At 39.9% G+C, this 12,382-nt stretch overlaps 1 protein-coding gene across 2 annotated transcripts in view; it reads right to left on the minus strand.

Annotated features, from left to right (window-relative positions):
* Positions 1 to 12,382, minus strand: part of KLF8 (Kruppel like factor 8) — a 256,081-nt gene that overhangs the window by 205,329 nt on the left and 38,370 nt on the right. The window lies entirely within an intron of this gene.

The following is a 12,382-nucleotide window of genomic DNA, read 5'->3' on the forward strand; positions in this document are numbered from 1 at the left end:
TGATCCAATGGGAAAAAATAGTTTCCTTTCTCACTGAATTAAAAGAGGAGAGAAAGATACCAAGACAGAGGCACAGAGAGACAGACACAAACCTCTCAGGTTGGATAAAAAAGCCCTACTTAAATCATAGAATTGTATTCACATCTTAAGTACTACCAAATATATCTTATTCTGTAGAATTCTAATATCAGAAGGGTAGACTTGATTAAATTTTCTTTTACTTTATACTTTGTATTAAATCCAATCTTTATTAAAATGAAAGTTTTGGGTTAAAGCTAATATTGAGAAGCAATGTTTAGATACGTGTTTTTACCTCTTAAAAATTCACTGAATACAGTGATAAGATAGTGGCAAGATTTTCTGGCATTCTGAATTTAATTTGTTTGTGTTTTGTTTTGTTTTTTAATGCCAAAATGGAAAAAATAAAGTACATCAAAGCTATATATATATATATATATATATTCAACACCAAAACCCTCCAAGAAATCCAATTTATAAGTGTGCTGAGGGAACTGAGTAGACATTTTTCCAAGGAAGACATACAGATAGCTGACACACACATGAAAAGATGCTCAACATCACTCATCATCAGGAAAAATGTAAATCAGAACCACAGTGAGATATCACTTTATAACTGTCAGAATGGCTAAAATAAAAATCATGAGAAATAAGAAGTGTTTCTGAGTATGTGGAGAAAAGGACACTTTCATGCTTTGTTGATGGGAATGGAAATTGGTGCAGCCCCTGTGGAAATCACTGTGGAGGTTATCCCCCACCCCCCAAGAAATGGAATTACCACAAGATGTACTAATTCTACTATGGAGTATTTATCCAAAGAAAATGAAAACATTATTTCAAAATTATATATGCACCCTTATGTTTATTGAAGCTTTATTCACAATAACTAAGATATGGAAGCAACCCAAGTTTCTATCAATAGATGATTAAATAAAGAAGCCAGAGTACATGTATACAATAGAATATTATTCATCCATAAAAAAGAATCAGAACTTGCCACTTACCACAACATGAATGAACATAGGTAAAATGGTAAGTGAAATAAATCAGTGACAGAAAGATAAATTTCATATAATGTCACTCATATGTATAATTTAAGAAACAAAGAAAAAAGAAAAAAAACAGACTCTTGAATACAGAGAATTCTGTATTCAGAACTGGTGATTTTTAGGGGGAGTTGATGGGGGGACGGGTGACACAGATAAAAAGGATTAAGAGCACACTTACCTTGATGAGCACTGAGAAATGTATAGAGTTGTTGAATTATTATGTTATACACCTGAAACTAATATAGCACTATGTGTTAATTATGCTTCAATAAAAAATCAAAAAAGTTAAAATCTTTAAACAATAAAATAGCATAAAGAGAATTAAAAAAAATACCTACTATAAAAGAGGTGGAGGTATGTCAAAAAGGCAAAGGAGCCAATCTAAAAGAGCTCTCAATAGCCAAAGGTGGAACAGTTTGAGCAAAAAATAAGTAACAATAGTGTTGGAGTATAACTTCAAGAACAAAACAAATATCCATGAGTCCAAACTAATATACATGAATGATCGAATAAATGGATACTTGGGAATACAAGGACAAATATTTCTTACAGAAAGAGATTCCAATTAACAAATGGAGAAAAAATTTGGAAGGGGAAAAAAAAAACCCCGATGGTCCTCAGAAAATGGACAGGTGGGGCGCCCAGGTGGCTCAGTGGATTAAGCCTATACCTCTGGCCTAGGTCATGATCTCATGTCCTGGGATCGAACCCCACATTAGGCTCTCTGCTCAACAGGGAAATTGCTTCCCCCTTTCTCCCTGCCTGCCTCTCTGTCTACTTGTGATCTCTCTATCTCTGTGTCAAATAAATAAATAAACAAAATCTTTAAAAAAAAGGATAGGTGAAATACATTAATTGCATAGAACACTATGACTACTATCAAGCACTTAAATGAAAGATCTAGATTCATATATGTCAACAGGAATAAGTCACAAAGCACACTTTTGAGTAAAAACAATTTGCAAAAAGACAAGTAGAATATGATATCATTTTACATAAAGGTTTAAAACTTCAAATAATATTACATATTTTTGTGGATACATTCATATGTAATAAAATTACTAACACATATATGGATAAACATGATGAATACAACATTTAGGATAATGATTATCTCTTTATAGGGAAACAGAGGAAATAGATGAAAAGAGTAGAGCTTTAGTTGTGTCTGTAATATGTATTTTTTATTTGAGAGCACTGTGGTAAATAAAGATATTTGTACTTAGGTGTTAAGATGGTGGAGTAGTAAGGGACCCTATGCTTGCCTCATCCCTTGAACACAGCCAGATAAATATCAAATAATTGTGAATACCCTAGAAATCTATCTGAGGACTGAGAAAACTCAGAACTAGAGGAAGAAAAAAGGCCACCTCATAGAAGGCAGGAAGTACAGAGATGTGATCTGGGGGAGGAAAGAATCAGGAGTGTTGAGGAGGAAAAAGAGCCTTGATCACTGGAGAAGGGAGCATAGAGAAAGAGAGAGAGATATCAGCATGCAGGGGACTGCACAAGAAAAACACTTCCCCAAAATCATTGACTTAGAAAACAAGAGGGGTTGATTATTGAAGTTTTTTTTTAATTTTTAAAGCTGAGAGTCTGAAGTTTTAGAAGTCTGCACTATCCCAGGGTAGAGTCTGCAGGCATAGTGGTACTCCTGTGCAGAAGGAGGGCAGAGGCCCTGGATCAGACAGCATGGCCTCAGGATCTTCTGGGTTGCAACAGGAGAAACCGTTCCAAATTTTGGAGTGCATTTGGGAGAGGTGGCACTGCTTCTCAGGGAACAAAAGAATCAACAGTTGTCATTGTGCTGCCCTAATCATTAGCATAGTCATAGAAGCATCTGATGAGGGCAGCTAACCTCAACGCTAGTTTTTTTGTTGCACTTTACCATAAACTCCAAGCCCCTGCACCTTCATGCCTTTCTGGAACAACCTGGCACCAGCCACAGTGAAGAGAGACACTCTCCCAGAGGATCACTGTGGGTACATATCTCACCAGGTCTCTAAAATGTGGAGTTTTGAAACACAACCAGCATGCCTGAGATAAAACACAGGATCACTGCACCACTGGGTGGGCAGATGGACTGGACACAGACTGGGTAAAGGCAGGGATCTGAGGAATCCTTGGGACACGGGAGGGGAGATTGTTTACTCTTCTGTGAGGGTTCCCTGAGCAGTGGGGTGTGCAAACTTCCTGCTATGGAGATGAGAGAGTGGGCTGATGTTATTTTTATCCCCCTGTACCTCAGCACAAACAGGCCTCAGTGAGCAGCAGAGCATCCAAAGTGGAAGCTTGAGCCATTTATACCAAGCTTCACCCACCAGCACTCTACAGTTGCTTTTTAATAGGGCAAGCATACCTGAGAGCTAGAACAGCAAAGGGTCCCTTCCCCAGACCAGTATAACCCCCCCAACACACACATATGAAGTCTACAGACCAAAGAATGCTGCAAAACAACAGCTTTAGTGGAAATTGGATCTAGCCCCTTTTAACAAAGAGACCAAAACCCACCTAGTTAAAACTTGTCACACAGTGGACAAAGTCCACACACTCCCCACTGCAAGCAAGGAGAAACTCTACAGAGGACTGACTTGAAGGGAAGAGCAGCCAAAACACAACAGCAGAGTACACTCAACATACACCAGAAACGCTACTTGAAGTGTCAGAACTCAGGCAATATATGACATCTTAATAGAGTCATTACTCTCAGGAGGAGGAAACACAAGAGACTTTCCTAATATAAAGAAGACAGAGACCTAGGGAAAATGCCAAAATGGAGGAATTGATCCCCCAAGAAAAAGAACCAAAAAAGTTCACAGCCAGGGATCTAATGAAAACAGATATAAATAATATGCATGATCCAGAATTGAAAACAATCATAAGGGGCACCTGGGTGGCTCATTCAGTTAAATGTCTGCCTTCAGCTAAGGTCATGATCCTGGGGTCCTGGATGGAGCCTTGCATCCATCTGCTTCTCCCTCTCCCTCTGCCGCTGCCCCTGCTTGTGTGTTCTCTCTCTTGCTCACTCTCTCTTAAATAAATAAATAAATAAATAAATAAATAAAATCTTTCAAAATCAATCATAAGGCTACTAGCTGTGCTGAGGAAAGCACAGGAGACTCCATGGAGTCCCTTAACACAGAAAAGTCCCTTAACACAGATAAAAGAACTAAAAAACAGTTGAGCCAAAATAAAAAATGCTATAACCAAGATGTGAAAATGATTGGATGTAATGAACACAATGATGAAGAAGCAGAAGAATAAATGAGTGATAAGATAAAATTATGGAAAATAATGAAGCTGAAAAGAAGAGGGGAAAATACTGGGTCATGAATGTAGAATTAGAGAATTCAGTGACTCTGTAAGACAAATACCATTCATATCATAGAAATCCCAGAAAAAGGAGAGAGAGAAAAGTTGGAAGAAGGTTTATCTGAGCAAATTATAGCTGAAAACTTCCCTAAGCTGGGGAAGGAAACAAACCTCCAAATCCAGGAGGCACAGAAGACACCCATCAAAATCAACAAAAGCAGGCTCACACCAAGACATATCATAGTAAAATTTACAAAATGCAGAGATAAGGAAAACATCCTGAGAGTAGTAAGGGAAAAGAAATATCTAAATTAGAAGGGAAGACAAATCAGGGTAACTGAAGATTTAACCACAATAATTTGGCAGGCTAAGGAGTAGCCTGATACATTCAAATGCTGCATGTGAAAAAATATACAGCCAAGAACACTCAAGGCTGTCATGCAGAATAGGAGAGATAAAGAGTTTCCCAGGAAAATAAAAATTAAAGAAGTTCATGGCTGCTAAACTAGCCCTGCAAGACATATTAAAGGGGAAACTTTGAGGGGGGGGCAAAAGCAACAAAGACTAGAAAGGAAAAGAGAAAATCTCCAGAAACAATGACTTTACAGGTAATACAATGGCACTAAATTCATCTTTATCGGTAATCACTGTGAATGTAAATGGACTAAATGCTGCAATCAAAACACGTAGGCTGTCAGGATGGATTACAAAAAGACTCATCTATATGATGCCTACATGAGATTCACTTTAGACCTAAAGACTCATAAAGACTGAAAGTGAAGGGATGGAGAACCATTTATCTTGATAACAGAGATCAAAAGAAGCTGGAGTACCCATACTTACATCAGAAAAACTAGATTTTAAACCAAAGACTGCAACAAGAGATGAAGAAGGATATTATATCATAAGAAAAGGGTCTATCCAGCTAGAAGCTCTAACAATTGTAAATATTTATGTCCCCAACTTGGAAGCACCCAAATATATAAATCAATTAATAACAAACATAAAGAAACTCATTATAATATATAATGATATAAATAATATATAATAATAAATATGATATAAATAATATATAATAATATAAATTTATATTTATATAATATAAATATAATAATTATATAATATATAATATATAAACTCATATATAATACAATAATAGTATTGACATAAACACTCCACTTCCATCAGCAGACATCATCTAAGCAGAAAATCAACAGGGAAACAGTGGCTTTGAATGACACATTGGACCACATGGATCTAACACATATATTCAAAACATTCTATTTAAAACAGTGACTGCAGATGCTTTTCAAGTACACAAATACATTCTCCAGAATACATAACATGTTACATCACAAAACATTTTTCAAGAAATTCAAAAAGACTGAAATCATATTATGCATCTTTTCTAACCACAATAGTATGAAATTATAAACCAACCATAAGAAAAAAATCTGGAAAGAACACAAATACATAGAGGTTAAATGACATGCTACTAAACTGTGAATGTATCAACCAAGAAATCAAAGAGTAAATCAAAAAATACATGGAGGTCCCCTGGGGATAAAAATATATGTTTACAAAAAATAAAAAATTAAAAAAAATACATGGAGGTAAATGAAGACGAAAGGAAAATTGGCCCCACATCTTTGGACTGCAGCAAAAGTTGTTGAAAGATTATAGCAATATAGGCACATTTTAAGAAGCAAAACAAAACAAAACTAACAAGCAAAAAAAACACCTCAAATATCCTAAACTTACACATAAAAGAGGTAGAAAAAGAAGAACAAAATAAACCCAAAGCCAGTATAAGAAAGAACATAAAGGCTAGATCAGTAATAAATGAGATGGAGACTAACAAGTATACAGAACAGGTCAATGAAACCAGGAGCTGATTCTTTAAAAAGATCAACAAAATTGATAAATCTTTATCCAGATTTATCAAAAATAAAAAAAGAGAGAGACAGCTTAAACAAACAAAAGTCAGAAATTAATGAGGAGAAATAACAACCAGAACCACAGATATACAAAACATTATGAGAGTATTATGAAAAGTTATATGCCAAAAATTGGACAAACTAAAAGAAATGGATAAATTCCTAGAAACATGTAACCTACCAACCTCAATTAGGAAGAAAAATAAAATCTGAATACACTGATTACCAGCAATCAAATTGAATCTAAGGAGAAAAAAAAATTTCCAAAGAACAAAAGCCCTGACCAGATGGTTTCACTGGTGATTTCTACCAAACATTAAAAGAAGAGTTAATATCAGTCTTTCTCAAACTATTCCAAAAAGAAAAGGAAAGAATGTTTCCAAATTCATTTTAATAAGCCAGCATTACCCAGATATCAAAATCAGATAAAGACACTACAAAAAAGGCAAGAAAGAAAACTGAACACCAATATCACTGATGAACATAGATGCAAATAACTTCAACAAAATATTAGCAAGCCAAATCCAACAATGCATTAAAAAAAATCACTTACCGTGGTCAAGAGAGATTTTTTTCCTGGGATGTAAGCATGGTTCAATATTCACAAATCAAAGGAAGTGACACATTACATTAACAAGAGAAAGGATAAATGCCAAATGATCATGTCAATAGATACAGAAAAAGCATTTGACAAAGTACAACAACTATTAATTACAAAAACTCTCAACGAATTAGGTTTAGAGGGAAGATACCTCAACTTAATAAAGGCTATATGGGAAAAAAACACACTAACATCATACTCAATGATGAACAAAACTGAGGGTTTTCCTCTAAGATCAGGAAAAAGACAAATATGTCCAGTCTCACCATTCTTACTCAGCATGGTATTAGAAGTCCTAACCACAGCAATCAAACAAGAAAAAAAAAAGTAAAAAGCATCCAAATTAGTAAGGAAGAGGTAAAATTTCCAGTATTTGCAGGTAACAAGACACTATATATAGAAATCCTAAACACTCCACAAAAAAACTACCAGAGCTGGTAAATTAATTCAGTTAAGTGACAGGATAAAAAAAATCAATATACAAAAATCTATAATATTTGTACACACTAATAATGAATTAGCATAACATGACAATAAGGAAATAATCCCATTACAATTGTAACCAAAAATAAAATAATTAAGAATAAATTTAACCAAGGACATGAAAGACCTGCACTTCAAAATCTTAAAATATTGATGAAAGGAAGTGAACATGATACAAACAAATGGAAATATATTCTATGCTGATGGGTTGAGAGAAAAAATATTGATAAAATGTCCATATTACCCAAAGCAATCTGCAGATTTAATGCATTCCTTACCAAAATACTAATAGGATTTTAACAGAACTAGAAGAACCAATGCTAAAATTTGTATGGGAGCACAAAAGACACCAATAGTCAAAGAAATCATGAGCAAAAGATCAAAACAGGAGGTAACACAATTCCAGATTTCAAGATATACTACAAAACGGAGGCATCACGTGCAGATGGTGGAAGAGTAGGGAACCCAAGTTTCATCTGGCCCCTTGAATTCAGCTAGATACCTATCAAATCATTCTGAACACCTGTGAATTCAACCTGAGATCTAAGAAAAGAATTGCTGCAATTCTACAAACAGAAAAGTGACCACTTTTTACAAGATAGGATGTGTGGAGAAGTAAATCTGAAGGGATATAGCAGAAGATAGACCATGGGAGGGAGCCTCTGTAAGCCAGCTACCGGAAAGTGATAGAGTAGCAAAGTACAAAATTAGAACTTTTAGAAGTCTGCTTCTGTGAGGAACGTTCCTGACTGAAATGTGCCGGGCAAAGTGGGGCAGAATCCCAGGTAGTACAGTGTGGGTCCAGCATCCCCAGTGTCACAGAAAGAAAGTGAGTGCCTGAGTGTGACAGAGGCCCCAACCATTTGAGTGGGGAAGCTGGTTACAATTAGGGAGCCCTGGAGTGGCCTCTCAGCTAGGAATTACCATAGGCTGCAAACTGCAGCACAATTGGGTCACTGCTCTTCAAGCAGGGAATGAGCAAGCGACAACCTCTGTGAGATCTGGCTCCTTCCCCTGGGAAGAGCAGCACAGAAGCACTCACAATCAGGCAATTGCTCCCCAGCAGGGGCCCAGTGAGCAGTGGGGTCTTGGTAAGACACCCCTCTCTGCTCTGGGATGACTGGTGCAGGTATGCACAGCAAAAGTCTGAGGAGTTTGGTGCATACAAAAGGGACTGAATGCCTTTCCCTGAGGGAGTACTGGTAAGTGGGAGGCGCAGTGTTCAGCTCGGGGGCTGGAGATCAGGGAACAGCCATTTTTTACTTCTTTTTTCCACCTCATCCTCTAGAGCAGCCCAGGGCAAGAAAAGCCTTCAGGGAACAAAAGGAACATAGAGCAACCTGAAGCAGCTTACACAAAGCCCAGCCCCCTGACAAGGGTTGGAACAACAATGTCCAGGCGAAGACACCTGAGACTCAGTGCAACAGGCCCCTTCCCCAGAAGACCAGCAGGATTCCCAGGTGAATACCAAATTTACAGATCACTGAGAACTGCAAAATTCCTGTGTAAGGGGAAAATAGTATATTTTTATTTAGAAGAAATTAGAGATTTCTTCTACATTAAAGGTTTAGTCTTTCAGTTTAATGTCCACAAAAGCCAAACTGTGGAAGGAAGCAAGATGTCCTTCAACAGATAAATGGATAAAGAAGATATGATTCACATATACTGTAAGGACCTATTTTATATTTTTATTTTAGCCAGAGGCTTCCATTGAGGTTAAACAATATCTTTGTTGTTTAACCCTTAAACTGTCCCTGCTCCCCTTCCCCCAAGAGACCTTACTTAAAAACAAGTCCTGGAAACCAGCTCCAGGTAACAAAGCCCAGATACAAGAGTGGGTCAGGCCTGGCGGAGACATCTGACCAGTGAGGGGGTTGCATACTGTCTCCCTAGCTACCAAGGAGTATGGGCCCCCACCCTTTGGGAGCCTTTTTAGCACCAATCCTAATCAAGGTGTAATAGGCTGGTTCAAATGTCCACTAGGGTAAATTGTAATTCAATTGTTCACCTAGCATCACTGTGGAGTTTCCTGTGTGTGTTACAATCTCATTGGCCACCTGTGTGTGGCCAGACCCAACCACATGGCCTTTGCCCTTAAAAGCCAGTCCATAAAGGAGAGCGGGGTCGCCCTCTCTTGTAAGAGGTGTGTCCCTGAATGTTCGTTTAGATTCTTGATGCTTGGCATGAAATAAAGCTTTGCTTGATTTTCGCTTTGTAACAGTCTCACTCCTTTAATCACGGACCCATTATTGGGGCATAACATATGGGGTTTCTGTCCAGGATTAAACAACGAGAACTGAGCCAACTCAGAATTTCTGGGAAAAGCCTCGAGGTAAGATCTCACAGATTTTATTCTGTGGGATCCACCAATCTCCAGGTGCTCTGTGAGATGGGTCTGTCTGTCTGGGTGGAGCTCCAGGTATAGCTCTCCGGGGTAAAGCCGGATGTGGCCATGCTCCCCAGGGCTGGAGAGGATGCGGGGACGCCCCTTCCCTCCACTGGTAGATCGCCAGGGGGTTCGAGTCCCCCTAGACAGTCAGGGAGTTCGAGTTCCCCCTAGACCGTCAGGGGGTTCAAGTCCCCCTAGGCAGTCAGGGGGGTTGAGTCCCCCTAGGCAGTGAGGGAGTTTGAGTCGCCCTAGACTGTCAGGGGGTTCGAGTGTCCCTAGGCGGTCATCTAGGAGGTCAGGGGGTTCGAGTCCCCCTAGTCAGCCAGGGGGTTTCAGTCCCCCTAGGCGGTTGGGGGGCTGGAGTACCCCCAGGTGGTCACCGGGGGTTCGAGTCCCCCTAGGCAGCCAGGGGATTCGAGTGCCCCCGGACAGTCAGAAAATCAAAAAGTCCCCACCGGTGGCAGGTTCTGGGTAAGAACTGCTGGGCCTGTGGTTGTCTTTGTCTTGTCTTTTTGTTGTCTGCTGTGCTGTTTGTTGTGTTTGAAGCAATGGGGCAAACAGAGAGTAAGGGAACTCTGACTTTTAATGGCTATAACTGGAGCCAACTGGGGTTAGTCTAACTCGAGACAGAGACTTTAAGGAAGATTCCCAAGCAGCTGCCAAAACAAACTTTGTTTTGGGGACATTCCTTGCCTTCTCTGGACCAATGTGGATTGCCTAGCCCCTTCCCCTTGCTGGAGGGAAAGCATGGTGCTCCTCTCTTGGAGCTGATGAGCTCTAGAACTGGGAACCCTTTCTCTGCATTCTGGTGGCATTTATTTCTGTTCTTCACTGTCGGGAAACAAGAAGAGCGCCCTCTGGACCTAACACCCCCCACTCCGGATCTTCCCACACGGGTCTCGGGTAAACATTCGAAGTGGAGTGGGCCCAGGTGCAACATAAATCAGTATCTGAACTAAGTTAAGTTTGTTGGGTTAATTAGGATAAACATGTCTTTTGAGTTAACAGTAGGAAATGTGAAACTTCAGAATTTTTACTTCAGGTCAAATAAGCTCATGTTATTTGTTAAAATCTGTTAAAATCTGTTGAAATCTGTTAGCAGAGAGATGACTAAACTGATGGTTAGTTGTGTTAGGGTACGGAGTCGACCACCCCTCAATTAGACAGAGAACACTCTCCATAATGCAAGTCACACAGCGAGGTTTATTTCCAGCTAGCTGGGGTCCAAGTATCTGCCCAGCGCAGCGGGTTTCAACAAGGACCCCGAGCACTCAAAGCCAAGGGTTTATATAGCATTTTCAAGGCACTTCTTCATAGCTACATACATATCTTGTGCCCCCTTTGACAGTTTAACTTTGTTTAACCTTTTGCCACCCTGGCGTCACCCTGGAGCCATCCTGGCAGTTAAGTGAGATTTAGGTTTAGAAGAAATTTAACTTTATTTACATTTCCTTCTGCCTCAGCCTCATTCAGTTTTATGGTGCGACCTTAGGCCTTGAGAAACTGAGCCATTTGTCTCTGGAAATTGGGACATTGAAGAGATAGCCCTTTCTGTTGTAAATCACCAGGACATTTGCAAACCAAGGGAGACTCTTTGTCTTGCAGGATTGTGATCTCTGCAAGCTAACTATTTGTTTTTCTCTAACATTTGGTCCCTGTGGCACCACCACCTAACCACCCTGGTGGTATATGATTAAGTTGTTTTTCCAGGTTTTAGCTACTTTCTCTTATCTCAAGTTACCTGCGCAGTGTGGGCTGGTTAGGGACGCTCAGTAAAATGGCTTCCAGAATTCAGGACGACCATTCTTATGCTAACCCACTCTTACAGTTTAAGGTGCCAGCTTTTGCTTTGCCAAGATGGCTGTACTTATGTCAGGGCTAGACTCGAGGTGGGTACAGTCTTGTTTTTCTTGGCCTTCACACCTGGAGCTGGTTTCTGGGACTTGTTTTTAAGTCCCCTGGGGGAGGGGAGCAGGGACAGTAAAATAGGTCCTTACAGTTGTCTCAAAGTTTGTTTTTTTTTTAAAGATTTTATTTATTTATTTGACACAGAGAGAGAGAGAGAGAATTCGCAAGCAGGCAGACAGGCAAGCGGGGGGGGGGAGGGGAGCAGGCTCCCTGCTGAGCAGAGAGCCCAATGCGGGGCTGGATCCCAGGAACCTGAGATCATGACCTGGGCCAAAGGCAGAGGCTTAACCCACTGAGCCACCCAGGTGCCCCTCAAAGTTTTAATGGGTAATTGTTAAAGTAGTGAAGAGACCCCTCTTCCCTTCCCCCTACTTGGACAATCCTCCCTTATCCCAGCACAGCCCTGGAGTTAGGGGGGGGGCAACGGCATGTTGCGGGGGAGATAGGTACACTTGCTGCGCACGGCTTGTAACGCGCAGATAGTCACATAGGCAAGGGGGGGGTCGCCTAAGTATGTGGACCTAGTCACGTAGGCAGGATGTTTCTCTGCTGAGTAATAAGGTCCAACTCCCCCTCCTCACTCCCCCTCCCCACCTTTCTCTTCGCTCGCTGGGGTCCTTCAAAGCCAATCTACAAACACCGAGTATGCCTTATATTCAAACCAGCCAATGAAAACTTTGTAACT

Source organism: Neovison vison, chromosome X, assembly GCF_020171115.1.
Source record: "Neovison vison isolate M4711 chromosome X, ASM_NN_V1, whole genome shotgun sequence".
Taxonomy (NCBI): Eukaryota; Metazoa; Chordata; class Mammalia; order Carnivora; family Mustelidae; genus Neogale; species Neogale vison.